This window comes from Megascapheus bottae, chromosome 2 (genome assembly GCF_031878675.1).
Source record: "Megascapheus bottae isolate mThoBot1 chromosome 2, mThoBot2.hap1, whole genome shotgun sequence".
Classification (NCBI taxonomy): Eukaryota; Metazoa; Chordata; class Mammalia; order Rodentia; family Geomyidae; genus Megascapheus; species Megascapheus bottae.
The window spans coordinates 54,804,651-54,832,302 of record NC_143510.1 but is presented as its reverse complement, the minus strand read 5'-3'; the positions used below and the strand labels follow the sequence as shown (position 1 = coordinate 54,832,302).

Sequence of the window (27,652 nt, the reverse complement as noted above, 5' to 3'; positions counted from 1 at the left end):
TCATTGACAAAACTGGTTCTCTAGATAGATGTTTCCCTCCAAAATTTTAATACATTTTGTGAGGTACAGTCTCAAATGACTGTACAAAGCTTGCACTTATTTTGTGTTGATTCCTAATAATTGCTATGTGCACATCTCTTTATACAGCATGCTGCAAGTTCTCTTTCTTTCTTAAGTGCCAGGTTTACAAGAGGAACAGTCTGGAAAATCAGTTGCCCTTGGTTTTTGTTGTTAAATTTCTTTTTTGAATATTTACTATTCTGTCTCCAGATAGAACTACATTCAAAGGTTTAGAAGTTATTTTCAATACTTTAACTTCTTGAATTTTGGAAACTCCTATGAAATATCCATAGGAAGAAATGTCACTCAGATGTAGTTGTCAATCAGATGTAATTGGAGATTTTTTGCAGTATGAAAATACATTTGTTATATGTTTTTCCATTTGTCACTTTCTATAGTACCTTCTCCTACGTTGCCATTTCAGCACTATGTGATCTGATCCTTTTTTTTCATATAAAGAGGGAATATGAGAAAGTTTTCTGTATTTGACAACAATTTATTTAGCCATGGTTGGGTCAGAACAAGTCTCTGTGGATTATTTCCATGACAGCAGAATCACACCAATCGACAAGGAAGGGTTCCAAAGGAAGACCCGTATTTTTGTGCCTTTGAAGCCAAGAAGATTTTCAATGTACTTTTTCCCCCTAAAATATATGATTTGGTCCTTCAAGAATGTTTTTCACCTCTGGAAATTAGACATCTGCAAGTCATTTAAGTGGGTGACCTATGAAATTTGTTTGAGGCAATGCTTTTCATAAGCTGCAAACAAGAGGAAAAAGCAGCAACTGACAGTTCAGCATTTTTTTCTTTCCAAAAGAGTGAAGGAGTAGAGATACTCTGTAAAGTTGAAAGTGTAAACACACATACCACACACTCACACACACACACTTAAATGCATGAGCTGGATTTATGGCAGGACCATCCCTGTGGGCCTCTCATAGTATGGCCACAAACCATTGCGTGGCCTTTATCTGTGGGCTACTGGCACAGAGAAAACAATAGTAGCAGTAATAATAATAATAGTTATTATTATTTCTGTGTGTTCAACATCTCAACCCTAGGCCCAAAGATGGAAGAGAAGGAAATGCTAGCATTTACTAAGATGATTTAATATCATACTAAGAAACAGAGCTTTTGGAAATTTAAATAAAAAGCTAAACTTGGACCAGTTGGCCAGTGGCTCATACCTATAATCCTGGCTTCATAGGAGGCTGAGATTTGAAGATCACAGTTCAAAGTCAGCCTGGGCAAGAAAGTCTAAAGGTCTCTTATCTCCAATTAAGAAGTGGCACTGTGGCTCAAAATGCCACTTTTTTCCTCAAGGGAAAAAGCTCAAGGACAGCACCTAGCCCCTGAGTTCAAGCCCAACATGTGTGTGTGTGTGTGTGTGTGTGTGTGTGAGAGAGAGGGAGAGAGAGAGAGAGAGAGAGAGAGAGAGAGAGAGAGAGAGAGAGAGAGAGAGAGAGAGAGAGAGACAAAGAGAGAGAGAGAGAGAGAGAGACAAAGAGAGAGAGAGAGAGAGAGAGAGAGAGAGAGAGAGAGAGAGAGAGAGAGAGAGAGAGAGAGAGACAAAGAGAGAGAGAGAGAGAGACAAAGAGAGAGAGAGACAAAGAGAGAGAGAGAAAGGCTAGCCAAATTTTGTCAGGTTCCCTGTGTCTCTGTGGATCCTCAAAATGTATTGCCAGATAAATAATGGCTACTCTTTCCTAAGAAGGAAACAAGGATAACCCCAACTAGCAGATGAATATTTCATAGCTTTGACTTGTCAAATGAATTCTTCCTTGTAATGAAATCTAACAAATGATTTTAGTTTATCAGAAGAAAGAAATATTGTTTTTCCACTTACCAAAAGCCTGTAATGAGACTTATAAGTGTAACACATGGGTCTATAGTTACTTCTAATAGTGTCCACTGAGTTATTAATTTAGTCTTGATATCTTCTCTACTTGCCCTTTCCCTGTCTTCTCCTCTCTTTCTTGCTACTTCTCTACTCTTCTCTTCCTTTCCCTTCTATTCCCTCCCCTTCTTTCCCCTTTCCTCTCCTCTCCCTTTCCCTTCTTTTCCCCTCCCTTCCCTTCCCCTCTTCTCTTCTCCTCTCTTCTTTCTCCCTCTCCCCACAGTTTTGTATATTTAATATGTTCTCAGTACTTACTTTTTTTTTACCAACTACAGCTTTTGCTTAAACCCATTAATCGCTGCTGTCTTTCTATGTGCACGAATTATCCCAGCCTTCTTACATGTTTTCTGCCCTACACATAGACTTACCCATTTTCTCAAGGAGTTATGTAAGTCTTCTGGAAGTTGAGAGTGAGATTCAGACTGTAGACCTAGATGCTAAATGCTAAGTGTACTCATTTCCATCAGCTGCTTACTTTTCTAATGATATTTTTTTAGTGGCTAGAGCTAGAAAAATGTATGTTTCTGATAAAGAGAAAAAATAATTTTGTATTGATAGTCACAATTGAAAATGACTAATATAAGGTTTAAAATTAACTTCCTTGATTTTATACTTGCACAGATGTATCTCGACTTACCTATATTTAACCCACTGTAAACTGAAACATCTCATGTCAAAAAAAATCACTCGGTAATAATGCATGGCCTGGCGGGTAGCATCCTAGCTTAACCATATTGTACACTGTGACGTTACCTTTAGGAACCGCTGGCAAGGTGAGCATTTTCTGTTCACGTCCTGCTAACAGGCACTAACTCACAAGGTCACACCTGGCAGACTGAGAGCCTATATCCAGCTAAAATTCTAGGGTTCTCTTTTGAAACGGAAGAAAGAGTGTAAATGAGTGCTTGGGGAAAATTAACACTCTGCCACATCAAGGAAGAGGATACATGTTAGCAGGAGACAAACCAATTAGCTTTCCCTTCTCTGAAGCCTGCGGAGTGATAACATCACAAGAAAAGACTGGGAAATTCAATTCTGCATCTGAACAGAGTGCTAACCAGTTTATCAGATGGTGACATCAAAGCTCTCTAGCCTGATGCTCAAGTTGAGTCTGGGGAAGACTTCCATATTACCAAATGCTAAAGAAAGAAGCTTCCTACAACAAGACTTTCTAGAAGAACATAATTCCAGCCCTGGGAAGGCAATTCTGTTGGGAAGGCTCATTAATTGGAGGCAAATATCTATATTTATATTTGTGTGTGTACACATCTATATATGTATGTATGTATTTATATCTTTTAAAAATTAGTTATCGTTACTGTAAAGGTGACATATAGAGCGGTTATAGTCCCATAAGTCAGATAAAGAGTACATTTGTATTTGGACAATATTAGTCCTTTCCTTCCTCACTCCCAGTTTTTCCTTCCCATCTCCACCCACAAATGCATAGTTCATTTAAAACATAATGTCCAGTATCACTGCCTCATTTGTTCACCTTATTTATTTGTTTGTTTGTTTGTTTATTGCCATTCCTGGGGCTTGAACTCAGGATGTGAGCACTGTCTTTGGGCTTTCTCAAGGCCTAATGCTCTGCCACTTGAGCCACAGCACCACTTCAGGCTTTTTTCTATGTATGTGGTGCTGAGGAATCAAACCTTGGTTTTCGTGCATGCTAGGCAAGCACTCTACCACTAGACTAAACTCCTTACCCCATTTGTTCATCTTTTCTCCTACCATTTCTGTGTCCCTCTTGCCCTCCCAAAGACAGATAAAAGAATAAATGAATCAAAAGGAGATGAAAACAAAAACAGCAACAAATATTAAAAAATAAAAATTCTCTTGTTTCCATTTCCTGGGGTTCATGTATGTGATCAGATGCACATAGCTATTGTGCCTATGTGATCCTCTCCTAAGAATATCCTCCTTTGGTCTCACTGTGTGAATGTATAATTTTTTTGGTCTTTTATCATCCAGTGTGTTTACCTAGATATATAATCTCATTTTAGTTACCACAAGTAAGGGAAACCATGCGATCTATGTTTCTTTAGGCCTGGATTACTTCACTTAACATATTTTTTTTCAAAATCTTTCCATTTTCTTTTTTTTTTTTTTTTGCCAGTCCTGGGCTTGAGCTCAGGGCCTGAGCACTGTCCTTGGACTTTCTCAAGGCTAGAGCTCTACCACTTGAGCCTCAGCACCACTTCTGGCTTTTTGCTATGTATGTGGGGTACCGAGGAATCGAACCCGGGTCTTCATGCATGCTAGGCAAGCACTTTAACCACTAGGCCAAACTCCTGGCCCCAATCTTTCCATTTTCTTACAAATAGTACAATATCATTTTTTTTCCTGGTGGATTAGTAAAATTCCAATATGTATATACATCACATTTTTAAAAGTCCATTCATCTGGTTGATTCCATATCCTGGCTCTGGTAAACAATGCTGCAATGACCATGATTATGCTGGTGGCTTTCGTGTAGACTGCTTAGTGGGCCACTGGATAAAATATCCAGAGGTGGGATTGCTAGGTTATAGGGGAGCTCTGTTTAGTCTTTTGAGGGTCCTCCGTGCTGCTTTCCAGACTGATTGAACAAGTTTACATTCTCCCCAACAGTGTAGTAGCATTTCCTTTTGGCAACATCCTTACTAGCGTTTATTTTTTCCATATATTTTATTGTAATTAATAGAAGGGTTACATTATATTCACCAGATAGAAGGTGCATTACTTCACATACATTGATACCCTTTCTCATGTCTTGGTCCCCACTTCCCACCTCCCACTCACACCCTTCATCTTGTTTTTCCCCCTTCCCTATTTGATTTCAAATAATGAAATATGCACATATACAATATATCAGATAACAAGGTGAAATACTGTAACAATATGAGATAACCAATGGATGCAAAAGCGATGAGAGATAACATCCCTACTAGTATTTGCATTGTTAAGTTTCTTGGTAATGCCATTTTAATTGGGGTGAGATAGAATCTCAATGTTGTTTTGATTTACATTTCTTTTATGGCTAGAGATACTGAATATTTCTTCATGTTTCTATTGGCCATTCTCACTTCTGTTTTCTCTCTTTCCATCCTTTCAGAAAAAAAATGCTAAATTTGAGCAAGGCACCAGCAGCTAATACCTATAATCCAAGTTACTCAGGAGGCTGATATTGGAGGATCAAGCTTCAAATGCCAGCCGAGGCAGGGAAATCTATAAGACTCTTATTTCCAGTTATTAGCCAGCAAAAACCCAGAAATGAAGCTCTAACTTAAGTGATAGAGCACTGGCCTCGAGCAGAAAAAGCTTAGAGGCAGAATCTAAACTCTGAGTTTAAGCCTTAATGCCAGTACACACACACACAACACACACACACACACACACACACACACACACACACAGGCTTGCTTGCATGCACACATGTAAGTGCAGAGTACAGATGCATGCACATATGTTAACACTTTTATCCTAAAAGTGTTCAGGTTCACTTTTATTTGACTAGAAATGTAGCTGTTAGTCATTCTACAATATGGGAAGATCCTACCACCTCTGCTCCATTAAACACTACCACACCATAGAGGTGACAGAGTTTTAGAATGTGCTTCATCAGAATCAGTCAAGAGTTTAAGCTACTGTACTAGGTGTGCTGTGTCAAATACACCTTACCACGGGGTTGAGAGAGGGGGACAAGAGGACAAAATAAGCCAATAGTCGCCAGCATTTCCTGTGCCAAATGTGAAATAAATCTGAAATGGTTTAGGACAAATGGTTTAAGATAGAGGACAGATAATTGGTGCTTCCATGGGGACAAAGTTCCTGACCCACAGGACCCTGAAGAAAAAGAACAGAATTGGAAGATGTAAATATATGATTTATCTTAATGAGCAGGATTGGCTGACAAATTGGGTTCCTCTCCCAGGTCTTCTTCAAAGAGGGCAGAATGGTGAATGTTTTCTCAGCCAGGTCAGGATGGTGATAAGGTAACTGAAATTTGTTTGTGGAAGAGAAAAGTTGTTTAACCAAAACAAAAACCACTTCAGGTTATGCGAATGAGTGTTAGAGGTGAAGCAATGGAAAAATAACACTGGCTATCTCTTTTCACTAAGGTAGTTATTTGAAGAATCTTTTCATGAGACGTAAAGGTGAATGACCAAAGAAGCAAGACCCTCTTTCAGTTCTTCACATGGATAGGTTCCATGTAACCGTTGTGCATAATGCTAATTGCTTGATGATTGTGACTAACAGTATGGCGTTCTTTATGACATCTAACAGTAACATAGTAATGCCAAATCCTGCCTGCAACATGAATGCATGACTCCCTTTTCAATTTACCATTCAAGGGAGACTATTTTTGAGAAGTCATAACAATAACTCCTAATCCATAGCTGTTTTTTCATTGGGGGTGCTTCTAAATAGGTCATTTAAAAAAATCAGCGATATATCCCAGGGGATGACCATATCATCTTTCCTTCCCTGCTTTGTGACTTGGATGTAGATCATTCTCAAACAGGAAACATGTACTCACACTACCTGAGGAGTGTAACTGTAACCCCTCTGTGCATCACCCCGACATAAAATTAAAAAGAAATAAAAAAAACACCAGGGATCTCTTCTTGGAAGTGAAAGACATTAAAAGCTGATATTCAAAAATTACCTCTTCCCCACTCCTCATTACCTCTTCCCCCTGCTCCCTAATAGAGCCATCCATTTACTGTGAGCAGGATAAAGCATAGGGATCCCAGACTCCTCCACTGTGTACCTGTATCCTTTGTCTAGAGGCGTTCTCTCCTATAGTCCCTTTGCAGCCACCTTAGAACCCAGGAAGGAGCAGACAGGAAACTGGACCACCAGTCAAGCAGCAATGATTCTTATTTTAACAAGGCCCCACCCCAAACGTTCTGAGAAAGTGACTGACATACTAGACCATCTGACAGGATGACCACCTTTGAACACATCAGTGACTCGGAACGGTTATAAGTATACATATCTGCCCAACCTTGCCCCAATCCTCCTTATTTAAATATACCCTTACTTGTTAAATATATATCCTGGTTAAATATATCCTGACTCCCAAAGACATGTAAAGATACACAGAAGTACACAACAGATCTCCTTCCTATACCACTCACTGTGTTGTTGTTGTTGTTGTGGTTGTTGTTGTTTAATGTAGGGTCCAGGACCTGACATGTGAAATTCCTGGGTCAAAAACTCTAGTTTCTTTCCCAACTCTGTGATTTGAAGCAATTCCCCCACCTCATCAGCAAAATGAGGATACTAATAACATGTGCCTCACTAACTATTTGAAAAAAAAAAGAAGAAAAAACTCAGAATGAGTTGGTAGGTGGCAGGTGCTTGCACTGTGGCTGCCTTTACACTCTCCATCATAACAAAAATTGGATGTCAGCTTCAATCCTCATATATGCTATTTAGCATGGAAACAGGATACTAAATTTAAAGGTCTTAGTTTTGGTTTTGCTCTTAAAAAATTATAAAGGAAGAGTGACATTGTTTCAAGAAGAAAGGTACTTTTTACTTATGTATACAATCCCTTTATAACAACAATAAAAAGACTTTACAAAATAATTATTGACTTAATTATTTAAATTATTTAATCATTTAAATTTTAAAATTATTTAAATCAGTTGAATTTAAATTATTTAAATATTTAAATTATTTAACAAATTATTTAATTTGTTAGGAAATGGAAAGACTTAGAAAAATCATATTAAGTGAACTAAGCCAGACTCAAAGGAACATAAGCTCAATGGTTTCCCTCATTTGTCATAATCAGGTTTCTACCTTGGGCTCTACTAGCAGAGATTTGCAATAGAGCAAAACCTAGGTACATAAGGCCATACAGAATGACGCTAAATGAAAGGACCTCCAGGATATAGAAACAAAAGCCATATAATGACTGATTGTTGTCCTTAATGTGCTATGTTATCTCTCATCTCTTTGGCTGTCCCTTGGTTACCTCATATTGTTACAGTATCTCACTTTGTTATCGGGTATATTGGATATATTTGTATTTGGTTATTTGAAATTAGGTAGGGAAGGGGGGAAAACAAGATGAGAGGTGGGGGTGGGGGGGAGGGAAATGAGGACCAAACATGAGAAAGGGTATCAATGTATGTGAATTAATGCACCTCCTATCTGGCAAACATAATGTAACCCTTCTATTAGTTACAATAAAATATATGAAAAAATATTATTATTTATTAATATCATATAGTGATATAATAAATAATATAGTAATATCATATAGTAATATAATACATTATATACACCTATGTAATATATAGGTATATCTGAATATAGAGACATTTGGGCTTCAGCAATTGCTCTTTGCTCACCTCCACTTTGACCAACCAATTTCAAGCTCACATCAAGGCTGTCATTTCAATCCTTGTGTTTGTGCTTTCCTTCTGTATCAGTAAATAGTCAGTATCTTAATTGTGTAAGTGCCAAATAAAAATAAAATTTAGTTTTTATATTTAGTTTGGATTGCAAATGAAGAATGGAATCAAAGGAAATCTTTGTTTTAATCTTTTGATTTTGTGAGTTGGAGTTACTGACATTAATACACAGATGTAATGTGCTAGCATTAAATAAGTGGTAAATATTACCACTTCTATCTTTCTGTTTCCCAAGTCTAAATCACTTTTGTGTTTTCATGAAAGTAGGGAATATGGAGTTTGGGATTATGTGTCATTTCACTTGAAACATAGTGCGAAATTCGAATTTACACATTCCCCAAAAGGCGGTTAGGCTTGGAATATATACCATTTGCATTCTGTAATTTACATATTTATTAATATCACCACAATTTCTGTGAGTGCACACATATTCACGACTTCTGATTGAGTTTTAATGGCATCATGGCTGTTGCCTGATTTTCTCATTGTGATCCTCCAATGGCTTCTAATTTGCATAAAAACATTTGGAGGTTTCATTGAAGCCAAAAGGTAGTAATTATATATAGCCTTTTGGATAATGTTAGGGGAAAAAAAGAACTAAATGAGAGTAGAAGAAACATCTTTGTTTTTTACTATGGAGTTTAAAGAATATATATATATATATATATATATCAGAAGGCCTTATCAGTTTTTTCAAGAGTTTTGGTTTTTTATATTATCAAATTCAGATGCCCTAGAATCTCTTTTGAGCCTAGATTTATTCTGTTATTTATTCCATTACTTATTCTAGATTATTCCATTGTAAAAATGGTTAATGAATAAAAGAAAAATTCCACCCTTCTGATTTTGTATTTTATCTCAAAATAATGTGCACCACAAAGGTGTTATGCATCACCAGTGTTTGCATTCTGCATAAACATTCAGATATAATGCTCTCAATTTTGGCTTCATTTTTCTGCTAAATGAAGAAAATTCCCATTATCATGCACATCAAGCTTCTTGGATGATTTTTAGGATGCTTGAGTGTGCCAAAAGCCAAATTATATATTATGGATTCAAAACCAATACATGGATATTCTCATTAGCACTTAATGTCTTCATTGTAGTGCTGATATTGAATCTTTAAAAACCACTTCTACTTACAAACTAATACTGAGGAAGAGTATAAATGCTACTTATTGTATAGTCAGCCTCCATTTTAGAAGATTTTTTTTTAAATCTCCACTTGTTGGCAATAAAACAACGATGTATACAATCATAGATAATAAGCAAATTAGGGTATAATCATTTTTTTCTTGTCATTTTGAGTACTTATTAGTATTATCCTTTGGATAACACAGATTGTGTACTTGCTGGGCTATGTGTTTAGATCAGCACATTCAGAATGTTGGGGTGATAAATCCCTCAGGAGTCTTTTGTACTTTTCCTTGCAACTTTGAAACAATGATACTTGGGCAGATTGACAGGAAATTTACACATGTGTGTTTACACATGCCTATACTTTATTCACACACTTATACTTTCTGGGTTCACATTGTACCTCCTCTAGAGAGAGATCTGAAGTGCTTCCCATTTTTTATTTATAACTCACCGTTGATTTTCTGCAAAAATTTTTACTCAGTGATCAAAAACAACTTTTTTCTCTTATGATAGTTTTTGGTTTTTGACAGCAGCTGATTAGAAGTTTTTTGATATTTAATAAGATTTTTTTCCAATTTTACTATTTAAAGTATTTTCAAAATATAGTGGTAAGAAGGTGTTACATTGGTATAAGGAGTTTTGTAGTCTAACAGGTGGATTTCATTCTATTTTATTTAGTGTCATGAATCGTATTTTGTTTCTATTTTGTAGCTCATTGCCTTGCCAGCTCTGTCTTAGGTGCATGTAATCCTCGGAGATGACTAATGGATGCACAGGGACTTACGTCAGATAAAATACTTGTATTTTTGAAGTAAGAACTCAGTACACCATCTGATACAGCAAACAAATGGCAGATGTCAGAAACTAAAATATAAAATGCCAAATTTAATCATGCAGTAGTAATGCCTTTCTTAGTAACATAAATTAACTGTGCAAAGTGGCTCCATTATGATATTTACAACATGTGTATTATGAACCTTGATTAACCAGCCATATTTATTTTACTCTTAATCTCACTCATTCTGCCTCTTTCTTTTTTTTAACAGTTTTTAGGGGGTTTCATTGTTCTATTTTCATGCCTGTTTACATAAAGCACTTCTATAACACACACACACACACACACACACACACACACACACACACACAGAGCTACCCTCTCCTTTCCCCCTCCTCCACTTGCTGACTTCTTTCCAATCCCAAATAGTCCCCATTATACAATCATGCTATATTATTTAATATTTAGGTCTGGGTTTTGCAGGTAAGCAACAAAATTATAACATTTGTTTTTCTCACATAACATGATGATATCCAGCTCTATCCATTTTCCTACAAATGACCAAGTTTCATTTTTCCATAAGACTGAATTATTGTATGTGTGAGTGTGTGCATATGTGTGTGCATACTTACATACACATATACCATGTTTCTTTATTCACTCATAAGTTTGGGGCACCTTGGTTGGTTCCACATTTTGGCTATAGTCATATACCAATATTAACAGGAGGTTAAATATTAGATAGATATACACAGAATGTATCATTGGACAAAATACCTTCTTAAACTGTATTTTAGATATAGTCAGATCAACAAAGATCTTGAGTTATCAAACTTGCTTCTGTTTTATAATATGTGTAAATATGTACACATGTACATATATAATGCTTTTAAAGAGGTTTAATATAGCTAGAACTTCTTAGATGGTTAGTGATAGCATTTGGAAATGGATCCGAGCCCTTCAGATGAAGGAAGTTCAGACCCCATTCTTCAAGCAGAGATGCTACATTTCCTATTAAGGCAAGCAGGAGAACTTAATTGGAAAATAAGACAAGTGCAGCCATTTTTTTGCCACAAGTACTTCATATAAGTCAAGATTATAATCAGTTTTTCATTTGGATTAAATTAGCTAGAGTTATCTTCATTAGATGCAACCGAGGGAGTTCTAATTGGTATAGAAAGTTACATTTTGGGGGACACAACATCATATAATTCCATGGTGAAGTTGCTTGTTCTATAATGAATTTTATCTTCAATGACAAATGTTATATAATAGCCTATAAAATGAAAGACCACATAATTCATTCAATAAAAATAATGATAAAGCATTAAAAAATTAACATTTCAAAGTTTCCCTGTGACCTATGGCCAACTTTTTCTCCTGGAATAGCAGAAAGCATGGGAACCTTGTTCTGTAGCTGTTTGGAAATGATTTCTCCCCTTGAGAGCACAGCAACACTGTCCCCTTACCTCCCCCCCCCCCAAAAAGGTGGATATTGCAAAATTAACTCAGAGCATCATGCTAGTATCCTGAAGGCAGTGGTTCAAAAAAGGTCTACTTCTCCATTTATTCAATGATTTCACAATAAATCAACTGCTTTCTGTTAAATAACAGGTTGCCTGGCTAACCATCACTATTTTGTTGTTCTCTATAAAATGTTTATAGTGAGTAAAATTATATTTTTATGGTTGCATTGCTTAAAGAACGTCCAAGCCATAGCTTTGATTTACTAACTTAATTTACATCCCTACAAGTTGCCTTGCTCACCTGCATTTCTCTTTTCCCTTACCCCACTCCTAAATTACCAGTGTCATAGCTTCTGGGCTGCCACACGTTTTCTTTAATCTTGGAAGATCATGATCGTACAAATAAAGTTAATTTGTGGTCAAGTATTAGACAGTTTCAAAAGGTCAAAACTTTCTTAATAAAGGTCCAGAAATACAACACCTTAAAGAAAGTTTGGACAAATAGGACTTCATTAAAGTGCAAAGCTTCTGTATGGCAAGGAACAGAGCTAGCAAATTAACTAGAAAGCCCACAGAGTGGGAGAAGATCTTCACTAACCAGACAAGGGCCTCATATCTAAAATATATTTATAGCTAAAAATATTGGTTCTCTCAAAAACAAATCTTCAAAGAAACAACCATCCCATTAAAAGCTGGGCTAAAGACTTAGACTTCTCTGAAGATGAAATAAGAATGGCCTATAGACATATGAAGAAATGCTCAACATCTCTGGCCATAAAAGAAATGCAAATCAAAACAACTTTGAGATTCCACCTCACTCCAGTTAGAAGGTCCATTATCAAAAAATCTCATAACAACAGATGCTGGCAGGGATGTGGCTAGGAGGGAACACTACTACTTGTTGGTAAGAGTGTAAATTTGTTCAACCACTCTAGAAAGTAGTATGATGATTCCTCAAAAGACTAAACATAGAGCTCCGCTATGACCCAGCAATTCCACTCTTTGGCATTTACCCCAAAGTCTAGAAACAAGGACATACTAAAGTTACTAGCGCAATGATGTTCATTGCAGCAATATTTACCATAGCAAAGATATAGAACCAACCCAGATGCCCTTCTGTAGATGATTGGATCAACAAGATGTGGTATTTATAAAAAATGGAATTCTATGCTGCCATCAGAAAGAATGACATCACCCCATTCATAAGGAAATATAAAGACTTGGAAAAAAATCATATTAACTAAAGCAAGTCAGTCCCAAAGGAGCATAGGCTCTATGGTTTCCTTCAATTTGTATTAATTAGTACACATTTAGGATTCTCCTAACAGAGGACCACAATAGCTCAAAAGCTGTGTCCATAAGGTACAGGATGAGACTAAACAAAGTGAACTCTAGGTTAATAAAACAAGAGGTTTGTCTTTGTGATTGCTGTTCTTAATGTACTATGCAAAGTTATTTCTTTCCCTCTCTCTCTTTTTTTTCTTTTTTCCACTTATGGTTAATCTGGTGAGGTTACTGTATCTGAATTTGTATACTGGTATACTGAATATACATTTATTGGTTTACTTGAAATAGGGAAGGGAAGGGGGAAAACAAGATGACTGGGAGGGGGAAGGAAAGGAGGACAAAAACATAAGAAGGGGTATCAAATTTCAAGAAATAAGGTACCCACCATCTGATGAATGTAACTGAATGTCTTCTATATATTATCCCAACAATAAAATACAATTTTTAAAAAGTGAGCAAAGTTGGTTTACAGTAACTTTACATAGCTGAAGATGTAGTGTCTTCTGTATTTGACTTCACAGATCATACTTAAACAGATAGTCTGTGCAATTTTCTTCATTGTTTTTGGCAGTACTGTGTCTTGAACTCAAGGTCTCCAACTCACTCACCTTGCTAGCTCACATTTGATGCCATATCACTTTATGCCATAACATCATCCCTGCTCTTTATTGATTAGTTTAAAGATAGAGTCTTATAGATTTATCGTCACAGACTAGTTTGAGCTGTGGTTCTCCTGGTGTTAGCCTCCCAAGTAGCTAGGATTGTAGACATAACCTTGTATTTTTTATTTTCAAATTTTAGATCATTTTTTCCACCCCCTGTTGAGTATAAACTGTTCAGAACATAATGAACACATTCACTATTAACAGAAAATTCTAACATCATAAATATTTATCTTGGCCAGGTACTGGTAGCCCCAACCCCTAATCCTAGCTACTCTAGTAGCTGAGTCTTGAGGACTGCACTTCCAAACAAGTCCAGGCAGGAAAGTCCATGAGACTCTTACGTCAAATTAACCAATGAGAAGCCAGAAGTGGAGGTTTGGCTCAAATGATAGAGTGCCAGCATTGAGCAAAAAAAAAAGAGAGTGCAAGTCTCAAGTTCAAGTCCTAGTGCCAGCACTAGGTCCCCCTATCCCAACAACAAGGTATCTTGTCATACTATTCCTGTTATAAAGTATATGAATGCTTTCCAACCTGATGAGCACTAGCCATATGTTATGCAATACCCTGACAAACTCTACTGATGCAAGGAAATCAAAGGAGTCAATGTGACTTTTTCTGCATCACTATATACAAATGTGTCATTCTAGAGTCTCCCCGATTGGTGAGAGATTTCTCTGCAAAATATGTAGAAAAGCAAAGCAAATAAATAAATAATTGACAGCAAGTTGGGTTAGGACTGAGTAAAATCTATTCAAGTGTGGCTGTGATACATGTGCATGAACTATATACATCAAGCAGATAGCTTTGTTTATTTTTAAGAAAAATGAATTTGGCAGGAGAAAACTGTGGTGTTGGCTATCTTTTCCATTGCCATTTTTTCTGTTTCTGTAGGCCTTAACCATATCTGTGGAAGTCTTCATATTTCCTGATATTATTTAAAAGTTTCAGCCTTCGAGTTTCTTTGGTTTCGGCTATTGCTGTGGACTGCACTGGAAGGGAGTTTCTGAGGAAGAAGACAATTTACAAAAACAAGTTTAGAAAGAAACAATGGAAAAAGCATAGTTCAACTATAAAAAAAATGATCAAAATAGGGAATGTGTCATAGTTGTTACATAATCTAGAAGATAATTCGTGAAAGTGCTTCGAAAGCAATAAAAATCAACTGAAGTAAAACCCAAACAAAAGAAAAGAATACTAAGTAAAGGAAGAAAGACTCAAATGACTGTGTGTGTGTGTGTGTGTGTGTGTGTGTGTGTGTGAATGAGAGAGGGCCTTTTTAGATTGAAATTAGGGATTTGGGGTAGGCATATACAATGCTTAAGATACCCTTTAGACATATAAGTGGGTATATACATATCTCTCTTAGAACCTGGAGAATTTGTCAAGAATTCATTTTCTCTCTCTCCTCTCTTTCACATTCCCCAGTTATCCCAGTTAGTGTTTGGACTCAGGGCTTCCTGCTCACTGCATAAATGTTCTACCAGAGTTTAAGCCTTACAAGGATATGATTTTTGTTTCCTTTGTTCAAGATCTCATAGTTAATGTCTAAAAGTGTGCTTAGCACAAATAGTTGCTGGATAAGTGTTTATGTAATAAATCAGTGTGAAAATTTTATTATTCCCTCACTTGGTCTTCAAGGAGGACCTGCTGTGTCCTTGGGACTGTTCTAGGATGTTTAGTCTCATTTTGCTGCAGTACCTTCTCCCTGAATATTTATTCCCCTAATAACTTTGCCAGGTAGTGAGCCCAATTTAATGAGTCATCTCCTCTATCTCCTGCGGCTCATTATGTGTGGGCTTCTTCAGCTACGCTCCCCCTTTTTTTAACCTTATCTTCACTTGTCTCCCTCTCTTTTCAGAAGCGAGATATGAAGAGACTTAAGCAAAAGTTCCAAAGGAGAGCCATATGTGAACATGGATATTATGAAAATATGTTCGTTTGACTTCTAATGCTTGTAAGTGTCCAAGTCCTTTTAAACTCTGTAACGTATTTCCTTGTCCCTTTAACATAATCTCTAAATACTTGCATCTGACACACACATATGAAACACTTTCCCATGTTCAACTTTATTACTTTCTCCATCTTCTAGATTCTATGCAATAGGATTATGTTTTATTTTCATTTGTGTGCCCAAATGACTTCTAGGGAAACTATCACCTAGAGATAAACTTTTATAACAAACATTCTAACCTGCATGTCCTTTGAAGACCTACACTTGAGAGCATACTTTTCATTAAACATACTTTCCTCATCATGTAGCCTACATGAAGGCAATCATTTTGCTTATGTTTCACTGTCAAATCCCCTGCATCTAGACAGTGCTAGTAACATAGCCACTACTCAATATACAGTGATTGAATAACTGGTCTGGTCTGTTTGAGACTAAGTTGTAGACTAAGTTAGAGACTATCTTTAGCCCTAAGATCAGTTTTTCTCCATTTTCTGGCCTTTGATGGCTGTATCCCCTCCCTTATCCTGCTCTACATCTCAGCAAGGGTATAAGGAAATTTACTACTCTTTCCTAATGTGCCACTGGAAAGTTGGAGTCATCCAAGCCAAGCTCAGTCTAGTCCACTCCTGAAGCAGGAGATGACTCAGAGCAGCCTCTTGTGCTGATTTTCTCAGACATATTTTGTAGGCCTGCTATGTCACAAGATAAATCAGTAATGTGAGTAATAATACTTTCATAAGCTGAGCATTGGTGGCTCACACCTGTAATTCTAGCTACTCCAGAGGCAGCTCAGGCAGGAAAGTCCACGAATTACTCCAATAAACTACTTAAAAAACAAAAGAAAGTCCAATAAACTACTCAAAAAAATCTGGAAGTGGCACTGTGGCTCAAGTGGTTGAGCATTCACCTGAGCAAGCTCAAGGACATCACCAGGCCCAGAGTTCAAACTGTAGAATCATAATATACAAGCAAACAAACAAACCTTTCACACCCCCATATGTGTGGTGTCATAAATGCCAACATCAGAAACAAAATCTGGAGATCCATCCTACACCCTGTAGCATGGTGATATGTCCTAATTAGAATTTCTTTATTAGTCAAGGTACAACTTCCAGAACCAGGGAAACCATTCTGATGAGGTGTTACTATCACATCTACTTACTGTATTCCAGTGTCCCAACGCCCCAATGGAAAGCCTAAGAAAATCCACATGTGATACTCTTAATCAAATGGAATGTGTTTCCAGCCTCCTTTTCCCAGAACAGCCCTTTGTCTTTCCTGACATCAACATTTTTGAAGAATTCTGCTCAGCTATTTTGTAGAATGTTTCTCAATCTGGGTTTGATGTTTTTTCATAATTAAATTCAGGTTGTGTTGCAGTGGAAGGCTTCTTTGTTCCTCTTTGTTCGCTTTTGTACTTCTTGGCCTAACAAAAGAGTTTTGGGGATTTCTCTTTCTTTCTTCTCTAAGAGAAGAACACATTTCAGTACAAATCTAGATGTGGGGGCAGTGGGGGTAGCCAAGACTGAGATTTTTCAGGGCACAGAAAGTGTCATTAAGAAGGAACTCAAGTGAAAAGCTACTCCTGGTGACGTTATCTCAGAAACTCAATTAGCCACCAAATCTACGTAGGCAAATGAGGTTTCTTGTCCTTACAGCATATTCACTAGCCGTTGGGCTAGTTGGAGTATGTCACATTTAAAAAGCAGACCCTTTTATAATATTTAAGGCATATACTCCACTCACAATCATAAAATAGAATAAAGTCACAGGCACCAGTAGCTCATACTTGCCATCCTAGCTACTCAGGAGGCAGAGATCTGAGGTAAAGGTTGGAAGTTGACAGGGCAGGAAGGTCCATGAGACTCTTATCTCCAATTAACCACCCCAAAAACCAGAAGGTTGTCAGCCTTGTACAAAAATGCTAAGGGATCAAAAAAATGCTCAACCAAAAAAATGCTATTAACTGATTAGATTCAGTACCACATACATAACAACAACAACAAAAAAAGCAAGAAATGGCTCAAATGGTAGAGCTCTAGCCTTGAGAAAGCCCAAGGACAGTGCTCAGGCCCTGATCTCAATCCCAGAACTAGCAAAAACAAAAACATTTGGGGAAAAGGACAGAGGCACCCCTGGCATTGTCGTGGACTCTGATGATGGGCTCTCACACACAGTGCCCATCTACGAAAGGTAGGCCTCCCCATGCCATCCTGCATCTGGATCTGGCTGGCAGGGACCTCATGAAGATCCTGACCCAGAGAGGCTCCAGCTCCACCACCACCGAAGAGCGGGACATCCTGCGAAACATCAAGGAGTAGCTGTGCTACGTTGCCCTGGATTTCGAGCAGGAGATGACCGCGTCTTCCTCTCCCCTGGAGAAGAGCTAGGAACTGCCTGATGGGCCAGTGATCACCCTTGCCATCGAGCTTGCCCTGAGGCCCTCTTCCAGCCCTCCTTCCTGTGGCAGCCATGAAACAACCTTCGCTTCCATCATCCAGTGGACATCCGTGAGGACCTGGACCCCAGCACCGCGCTGTCTGATGGTACCGCCACATACCCTGGCATTGCTGACCGGATGCAGAAGGAGATCACAGCCCTGGCACCCAGCGCGATGACGATCAAGACTGGCTCTCCCAGAGCTCAGTACTCTGAGTGTGGATGGGAGGCTCCACCCTTCCAGCAGAAGTGGATCAGCAAGCAGGAGTATGACCAGTCCGGCCCGCCACCCTGCACTGCCAGTGCTTCTAGGCCGACTGTTACCTCGCTGAGACACACCCTCTTCTGACAAAAACAACAACAAAAATACCTAACTTTGCAGCAGAAAACGCCACGTTTTGTTTCTTTTGGCGTTTTTGACTCAAGATTTAAAACCTGGAACGGTGAAGGTGGCAGCAGGAGCTGGAGCAAGCAACCCCCAAAGTTCTACAGTGTGGGCAGGACTTGGATTGTACATCGTCTTTTTATTTTTTTTAATAGTCATTCCAAATATTGTGAGACTGCATTGTAGCAGGAAGTCCCTCACGCTCAAAAGCCACCCCAACCCCCTCCTCCCAGGGAAGAAGCATGACCTGTCAGCCCTTACCCCCCCACCCCCAGTTCTTTCAGGAGAGAGACAACAATGCTTTCGTGTCCATAGTGTAATGCGACATGTATTTTTAATCTCCTTAACACTTTTTTTTAATTTTGTTTTCTTTTGAATGGTCAGCCTGGTGACCCTCCTTCCCTTTTTGTCCCCCCTTCTCCACATGAGATGTAAGAAGGAAGGCTTTAAAAAAATCTCCCTGGGAGTGGGCTGAGGTGGAAGTGGCCAGGATTCCTTTGTACACTGACTTGAGACCAATAGAAGTGCACATTGTGAAAAATAAAAACAACAAAAAAGATATCCATATTTAGCTCTTGCTTTAGAATGAGGAGGCTGTCGTTTCAACTCCTTCTGGCAATGCCAGAGAACCATGTTTTCCTGTCTTGACTCCTTTTCTGTATACATATCCATATTCTCCAATTTTGCTGTTTCATAGACTTCCTCTTGAGCTAGAGGGTTCCACTCAAAAATGTCCCATCTAGATGTACATTGCTCACATGTGATCCCCAATATTAAAAACACGCATATCTTTTATTGGCTCCATCTAAAATCTCAAGCAACAAAACAGAATAACCCAGAAATGAAAAATGTCCCTCGTTAGAAAGCAACATGTTAGCTAATGTTCTCAGATCCACATTTCCTGTTAAATCGCATGGCACTTAAAAGTGGAGATGACGGTTTTCAAATCTGCCCACACTCTAAGCCTTCTAAACAAGCAAGCCAATGTTGCCAGAAAGATCTCTCTGCTACTGCATCTTCATGCTGTATCATTTTCAGGGGTGCAGTGAGACTAAGAGAATAATATTATTTTTTTCTTCAGAGCTCTAAATAAATGGCAAATCTGAAGATAAACAGTACTTCTGCAGGTATGCTTTGAAAAAATTCAAAGAAATGATTGAAAAATCTGTAACACCTCCCAAAACTGGAATTGCTTACTATTTGTCTAAACAGTAATCAGAATACTAGCCATAGTTACCTCCTTACATCCATCAATACTGTGCATAAAAGTTCTTAGAAATGCAAATATGTAGGCATCAAAATTATCAGCACTAACAGAGTATAAGATTTAGAAAGGAGAAATGAGAGCCAGTGGTGAATCATCACATTTGACCACTGAAAAAGAAAGAGGAAAAAATATGGATTAAAAATATTAACATAAACAGGATGGAGGGAGAAAGAAGGTGGGGGAGAGAAAGGGAAGAGGGAGAGAGATCTGGGTATGGAGAGGGAGAGAAAGAGGGAGAGAGAAAGGGGAAGACAAAGGGAGAGAGTGGGAGGAGGAAAGAAAAGGAGGAAGAAAGAAAGGAAGGGAGGAAGGAAGAAAGGAAGAGAGAGAGAAGAGGAAGGAAAGAAAGTTACAAAGGTCAGGACTAAGAATTTGATTCAGAAAAGAAAACAAGTGCTACTAGTCTATTTGGTGCTTTGCCAATGCTGTTTCCAAATGACTTAAGAGTTAATTTGGTTAGGAGAGGAAATGAAGCTTTTCATATTAAAAAAAGAAATCTCCTACAGTTTAACAGAAAGGAAAAACAACAGAAGAGGAGGTAAACATGTGACAACTTCATACTTTTATAACTTTTTACTGAATTACAAGGAAAAAAGAAAAGAAAAATTGGAGTAGTTTATACAAAAATATTAAAAACTTATTTGCTTTGTTTTGACTGCAGAGGATTTGCAGATAATGAGACAGACACTGGAACGGCTGTCTTATAAACGATTTTAAAGCAAGAGTGAAGAGTCATCCTTCAATTCCCTGAGTGTGAGATATCTACACACTTCTCTGCTTAGAAAAGTGGAAGAGTTCATCACTGGCAATGAAACTCAAAGGAAAAACAGTTAATAAAGCCCACCACAGAGAGGAAAATTTGGAGATGTCTATATAGGCTTTTTTACATAATGATGTTTTTAGCTCCACAAAACTTTTCCTTCTGTGGTCACAGACAGGATATGTCCTTAACAAACAAAGAGAATTTTTGTAGTTATTGGAATTACTCTCAAATTACAATCCAATTTTGAAGGAACATTTTGTTAAAATTAAACATGTGATTCCTTCTGAGGGGAAATTAATTTCATATTTATCTCTGACAATCATCTCTTGGAAAATTACATCAAAGAAACAAATGCTAAGCATATTTAAGAAGTAAAATGTTCTAATTCTTTGACAGCTGAACAAATGCACGTGATAGGATTGTCAAATCCTAGTTTCCAGAGTGGAAGATCTTAGCCAGAAACAACATTTATTCCCAGACTTAGGGATGTAGACAATCAAAGTCTCAGATGGAGTCAGGCGCCACTGGCTCATGCCTGCAATTCTTGCCGCTTGAGAGGCTGTAATTGGGAGAACTGCTGTTGGAGGCCACATCAATTCGAAAAAAGTTTCTGAGATCCCCTTTCCAACCAATAGCTAGGCCTGGTGGCTCACTTGTCATCCCAGCTATGTGGGGGTCTGAGATAAGGAGGACGTGGTTCCTGGTGGAAAAGTGCACAAGAAGCCCCTGTATCTAGATGGAAGCCCCTGGGTATGGTGGCACACAATGGTCATCCCAATGTAACAGGAAGAGATAAACATGGGAATTATACCGCAAAGACCTGCTGATGCAGGAAATGAGAGATTATCTGAAAAACAATCAATGTCGAAAACGAGGATGGAGGCATGGCATTAGCAAATGCAAGCAAAGGAAAAAAAAAAGGCTTGAGTGCAGCAGAGAATTCTACAGAATCATTTGTTCCTCCTTTAGTCCATCTTCTCTACACTGGACAGCTGGGGATGCAAATAGCATTTAACATGTGAAACATTTCCAGTTAGACCTCAGAGGACAGCAGGTAACTTAGGGGAAACACTCTGCAGAGGTAGCCCTTAGTTACAGATTTATCTGTCACAAATTGTCCTTTAACTGGAGACAGTCTGCTTGAAAGATCTATTCTGCCCAACAAATATCCTTGAGGTCCACTTGACAAGGATTGTTCTTCTTTTTGTAGGCCTCCAGTTATGCCTTGCTTCTTGTCTATTAGGAGACAAGCTTCTGAAATTCCTTCCTCCCAAAATAAAGAAGATGTCACACATGTGCTGATAAGAGTTGAAATAAAAGGCTCTATATTGTATTTTGCTTGCATTTCTGGAAAGACTACTAGTGAATTGATGAGAGATACCAATGGATAATGATGAATGCCAAGTAGTAATCAATTTGGCAGAGATTCATAAAAGTCATAATTCACTATAAATGAGGGAAATTCTGATACAATGTTTTTTCAAGTAGCAAATGTCTCTAGAGTTACAGAAATGACAGTCCTTCCCTTGGAAAATTCATCCTATGTTTCTATTATACATAGTCAAATACTCTAAGATTTTTCTTTTGGGAAAAAATAAAAGAAAATGGCTACTAGATAATGAACTGACATTATTAGACCTAGTGTTTTATAACACATGCACAATAATTCTATTATTATTATTTATGGAAACAAGAGGTATTATTTTTATTAACATACTGTGTGAATTTATTTCTTTTTTCTTTCATTTTCCCTTGATGTTTCCATATATTTTTATTGTAATTAATAGAAGGGTTACATTATATTCACCAGATAGAAGGTGCATTACTTCACAAACATTGATACCCTTGCTTGTGTCTTGGTCCCCACTTCCCTCCCCCCATCTTGTTTTCCTCCCTTCCCGATCCGACTTCAAATAACCAAATACGCATATGTACAATATATCAGATAACCAGGTGAAATACTGTAAGAATATGAGATAACCAAGGGACAGCAAAAGAGATGAGAGATAACATAGTACATTAAGGACAACAATCACTTGTTATATGGTTTTTGCTTCTATATCCTGTAGGTCTTTTCATTTAGCATCATTCTATATAGCCTTATGTATCTAGGTTTTGTTTATTGTAAATCTCTGCTAGAAGAGCCCAAGGTTTTTACTGATTATGACAAATTAGGGAAACCATTGAGCCTATGTTCCTTTGAGTCTGGCTTGCATAGAGCTCCCCTATAACCCAGCAATTCCACTACTTGGCATTTACTCAGTCGTCCAGAAACAAGGACATACTGAATCCACTATCACAACAATGTTCATTGCAGCACTATTTACCATGGCAAAGATATGGAACCAACCCAGATGTCCCTCAGTTGATGAGTGGATCAACAAGATGTGGTATTTATATACAATGGAATTCTATGCTGCTGTCAGAAAGAACGACATCGCCCCATTTGTAAGGAAATGGAAAGAACTTAGAAAAAATCATATTAAGTGAAGTAATTCTATTATTTTTTAACAGCATTTTATTTTCTTTTGGTAGTTGTGCTAAGGAGCTGCCATTTAACAAAACAGTTTATGATCAATGTCACCTCTTTTAGCATTCTCACCCAGCCTGCCCACCCCTTCCCCTCATTTTCCTTGATTTTTAGGTCACATATCAATTTTTTTGCTATTTTAACAAAACAATTTATGATGAATCTTTGCTCTATGGCATCCCCTCCACAACTTCACCCATTCCCTTATTTTTCTTGTTTCTGAGGCATATACAGTGCATTCTTACTTGCCTTCTATTCACTTTCCCTGTTCATTCTTTACCCTTCTCCTCTTGACATTCTACTTCTGCAAAGACCCTTTTGCTAGTGCTCATTTTTTAGTCTTTGACTTCATGTATTATTCTTACTGACATAAATTAGGCATTAAACCTTCTATCTGGCAAATATCATGTAACCCTTTTACTAATTACAATAAAAAAAGAGAAAAAAAATAAATAAATTAGGCATTAATGTATTATCATTTTCTCTTGCCTTCTTTCTTTCATTGCCTTTTAATTTGTGAGCTTTAGTCTCTCATTCTCTCTCTCTCTTTCTCTCTTTCTCTCTCTCTCTTTCCCTCTCTGCTTCTCTCTCTCTCTCTGTCTCTCTCTCTCTCTGTCTCTCTCTCTCTCTGTCTGTCTCTCTCTCTGTCTGTCTCTCTCTCTGTCTCTCTCTCTGTCTCTCTCTCTGTCTCTCTGTCTCTCTCTCTGTCTCTCTGTCTCTCTCTGTCTCTGTCTCTCTCTCTCTCTGTCTCTCTCTGTCTCTCTGTCTCTCTCTCTCTCTCTCTCTCTCTCTCTCTCTCTCTCTCTCTCTCTCTCTCTCTCTCTCTCTCTTTTTCTTGGTGGTACTGGAGTTGCAACACAGGGTCTCAAGACCTCAGTCCTCAGGTAAATGCTCTACAGCTTAATCCATGCCCTCAGCCTTATTTCTCTTTTTAATATCCAGAGCACATGAACTAGCTGCTGCTTTTATAACTACCTTGCAAAATCACTACAGATTTTTCTATCTTTTGCAGGCCAGAAAAAAGAACATCAACATTAATTCAGTATTCCCTTGTCATTTTAAAGTTTTGTACTCAGATACTTTTATTTCATTGAGATAATAATAGTCAAACAGATAATCATCCCAGTAGCAAGTTAGTAAATTGTAATGGAAGCAAACATTTGAAAAGGTACAATTTAAGCAATTACCAAGTTACATGTTTTATGTAACATTCTATGCTCTTGATTTGTTTCTTAGTCTTAAAAAAACATATCTAACAAATTTAAATACATTCCACTTTACACTTTAAAGTACATTATGTTTTTGCATTATGTATTTCAAACTTGGTAAAATATTTCATGCATGAGCTAAAAATTTTAAAATACAACTAAGAAATCTTCATAATAGTCTATATTTGTACCTACTCATTCTTATGAAAATTAACGTGGTTATGTTATTTTCCAATGCTTCTAAATATCTATGGCAGACGTTATAGGAACTGCCAGTCATTTTTAACCATCAAAATAGAATCTTCTTCACAAAAAAATGAAGTCTAACATGTTTTTCATAGACTAGGCTGTGGACATACTCAGTCTAACCACAGAATATTAATTGAGTCTCCAATGACTGATATTTCAACTCAGGATGTTAGACAGTCTTCTCAAAACACCCTCCACACAAGCAAATCTTTTCTCATAATCTTGACAAAATAAAGGTGCTTCTAACTCATCTATTACCTATGTATGTACATTAATATTGCTTGTTTATGCCAACACCACTCTACTCCAGCTACTTTTCCACAATCCATCATCTAAAAAGATGCATTCTGCCCTTTATATGAACAATTTTATTTAAAATAAATTTATTAACACAATTTTTTAAATGCCAGTTATACAGTCAGTATACAAAGATAGAAGATGTGATTCCTTTCTTTAGTAATATATATATTGAGTCTTTAGTAATATATATTTATGAATGAAGTTTCCATATTATAAAATTTATTTGAAAGATTGTAGGAGCATGAAAGATGGTAGGTCTTGGAAAGTTTTTTACTAGGAAAAATTAAGCTGTATTTTATTTTAATAAAATACAAATGAAAAGTCAGACAGGTCAGCTGGTAATCCTGATTTGTATCATTATTTTGTTTGTTTGTTTGCTTTCTGTATTGGGTTTGAACTCAGGGCTTCATAGTCCCTCAGCAGGGGCTTTGCCAGCTCTTATTGCATGTGCCATTCCACTAGCCTGCAGTTAGCATCACTCTAAAAGAGGGAAACAAAGAATTCTAGAGGGAAAGAAATGACCGGAAACCCTGAGCCCTGAACATCTCCTTGCTGGAGCATGAGAAAGGTATGATTTGTCTTGTCTATCAGGCCACAATGGCACACTTCGGCCGAGGAACATTTTTTTTGTGACAAACTATATAATATTTGTGAAAATGAAAAAGCAAAAAATTCAGAATTATCTATATATCCAGCCCCTCCAAACGAAACCCACAGTGGATAGATATATAATGAAATGGAACATTTTTACTAGTTTCTTAACCAAATTGGACTTAAATTCATCTTTTGTTTCTTTTAGAGTCAATGAAAGGCATGGAATGGTAGGATAATAACTGTAAATTGTCAACTGAGAAAAGCATAAACCTAGGAAAGCCACAACCTTCAAAACTAGCAACTGAGTAATTCACAACTGCCATCATTCATTCAGCAATGACTGCTAAGAGCCTTCCTGTTTGTGGGAAATTATAAAACGACATCTAACTTAGAGGCTATTGTATTAAAGGTCTATGAAGAGTAGGAAAATGAGGGCTGTTTTTGGTTTTTGGTTTTTTTGTTTCCCTTATCTAGAGTTCCTGCCATTCTCCCATTGTTCAAAGTAGTCTTTTGGGGATCAACAAAGGAAGCTGAGATTGGAAAAATCTTTGACCCTGCTACAGGGTCAGAGATGTCTGACAAGAAGGTTGGCCACTGCCATGGTCTGAATTCCAGTCAGCTGATGTGCACCCAGGGAAAAAGAAGTCATAGACTATGTATCAAATGGCAGACTTGGGTACCAATCAGGTACCTTTCTAAAACCTCTCTTTTAAAAAGATGACCCCCCTTCCTGGAGGGAGAACACAACAAGATCCAGCAGATTGAAGGGCAGGAGAATTCAGGCGATTTATGTGACAAAGCTTTCTTTTAAAAAATTATCTTTAAGTACTTGGACAAAGAAGTTGCCATTTAACAGAGCAGTATATGGATACCATATATCTTAATCCATGTTACCCTTTTCAACATTTTCACCTATCCTTCCCTTATTCACCCTTTAATTTTGTGGATACACAAGGGATTGCATTTTTAGCTTAATTTTATTGTCAAGGTGAAGTGCAAAGGGTTTGCAGTTACATACATAAGGTAGTGAGAACATTTCTTGTCAAACATCGTTACCCCCTCCCTCAATTTTCTCCCACTTTCCCTTCCCCCTACACCCCTCCCCAAGTTGTAAAGTTCATTTAATCACATTCATGTCTTCATTCCCTCCCCTTCTCCTCTTTCCCTCTAAGAATCTTCTTCTTGGAGTTTTATTTTGCTGGACTTTAATTTTGGCTCTCTATGGAATTACAATTTTTGAAGCTACCATGTTAATACATTTGTGTACACTTGCACACCATCCAATATATATGCTTTTGAGTTTGTAGGCTAAAGCCCAGTTTCCTCATAATAAGGGAAAAATATAGATCCTTTGTTTCTCTGGGCCTGACTAACTTCACTTAACACATTTTTTCCCCTAGGCCTTTCCATTTCTTTATAAATGGTACAATATCATTTTTTTCTAATAGATGAGTAGAATTCCATTACACACACACATATACATATATATATAGAGAGAGAGATGTTATACACACATATAATATTTTCTTGATTCATTCCACCATTGAGGGGCATCTGAGTTATGTTGGAAACCTATAGGGCTTAGATGTTTTCATTGTTATCATACCATTGACAGTCCCCAAGGAAGCCTCTTGGGCTGGTTTCTTCAACTTTTGAGTCTGTAGGTCTTTTGGAAAGAGCATTAGAGTGAAGCTAGACAGGAGAGGAAAATGCCTGATACTCGGGGGCAATGACGGCTGTCATGTTGACATAAAGCTGGCATCAACATGTGAGGAGACTCTCGTAACTCTGGGGTAAAAATCAGATCATACCTATACTTTGTTAGGAAATGTCTGACATAGAAAATAAGTACCTGAGAAAGAAGATTTATCATAACGAATGCAATTTCTATCATCATGATCATCACCATCACCATCTTTGCCATCATTCTCCTCTGTGAAGGACAGGGTTTTGTCAGTTCAGTTCTTCTTCATCTAGAAATAATTTTTTAAATGTTCTAACTTATGAGTATTCCAATAAGAGAGAAGCAGAGGCAGCAGCATTTCCTACACGTGGTGAAGGCTCAGATACTGATCAGTGATTTCTCCCTCTCACCCCACCTCCAAGCCAGATGGCCATGGCTCAAGACAAAGACCTTCATTCATGTCTGTGGTTAGGGTGGCCATGAAGTGAATCCGTCACAAGGTGCACAGTAGGATGCTTTTTTATTTTAAATTTTAAGTCTTCGGCATTGGGGATATTTCAAGTAATCAACCAACTTTTC

The 27,652-nt window shown here is 37.5% G+C and overlaps 1 pseudogene; it reads left to right on the top strand.

The window, feature by feature from the left end:
- The window catches only part of LOC150067130 (actin, cytoplasmic 2 pseudogene), a 51,659-nt pseudogene extending 33,217 nt beyond the window's left edge, over positions 1-18,442 (top strand).
- Positions 18,443-27,652: the final 9,210 nt, after the last annotated feature.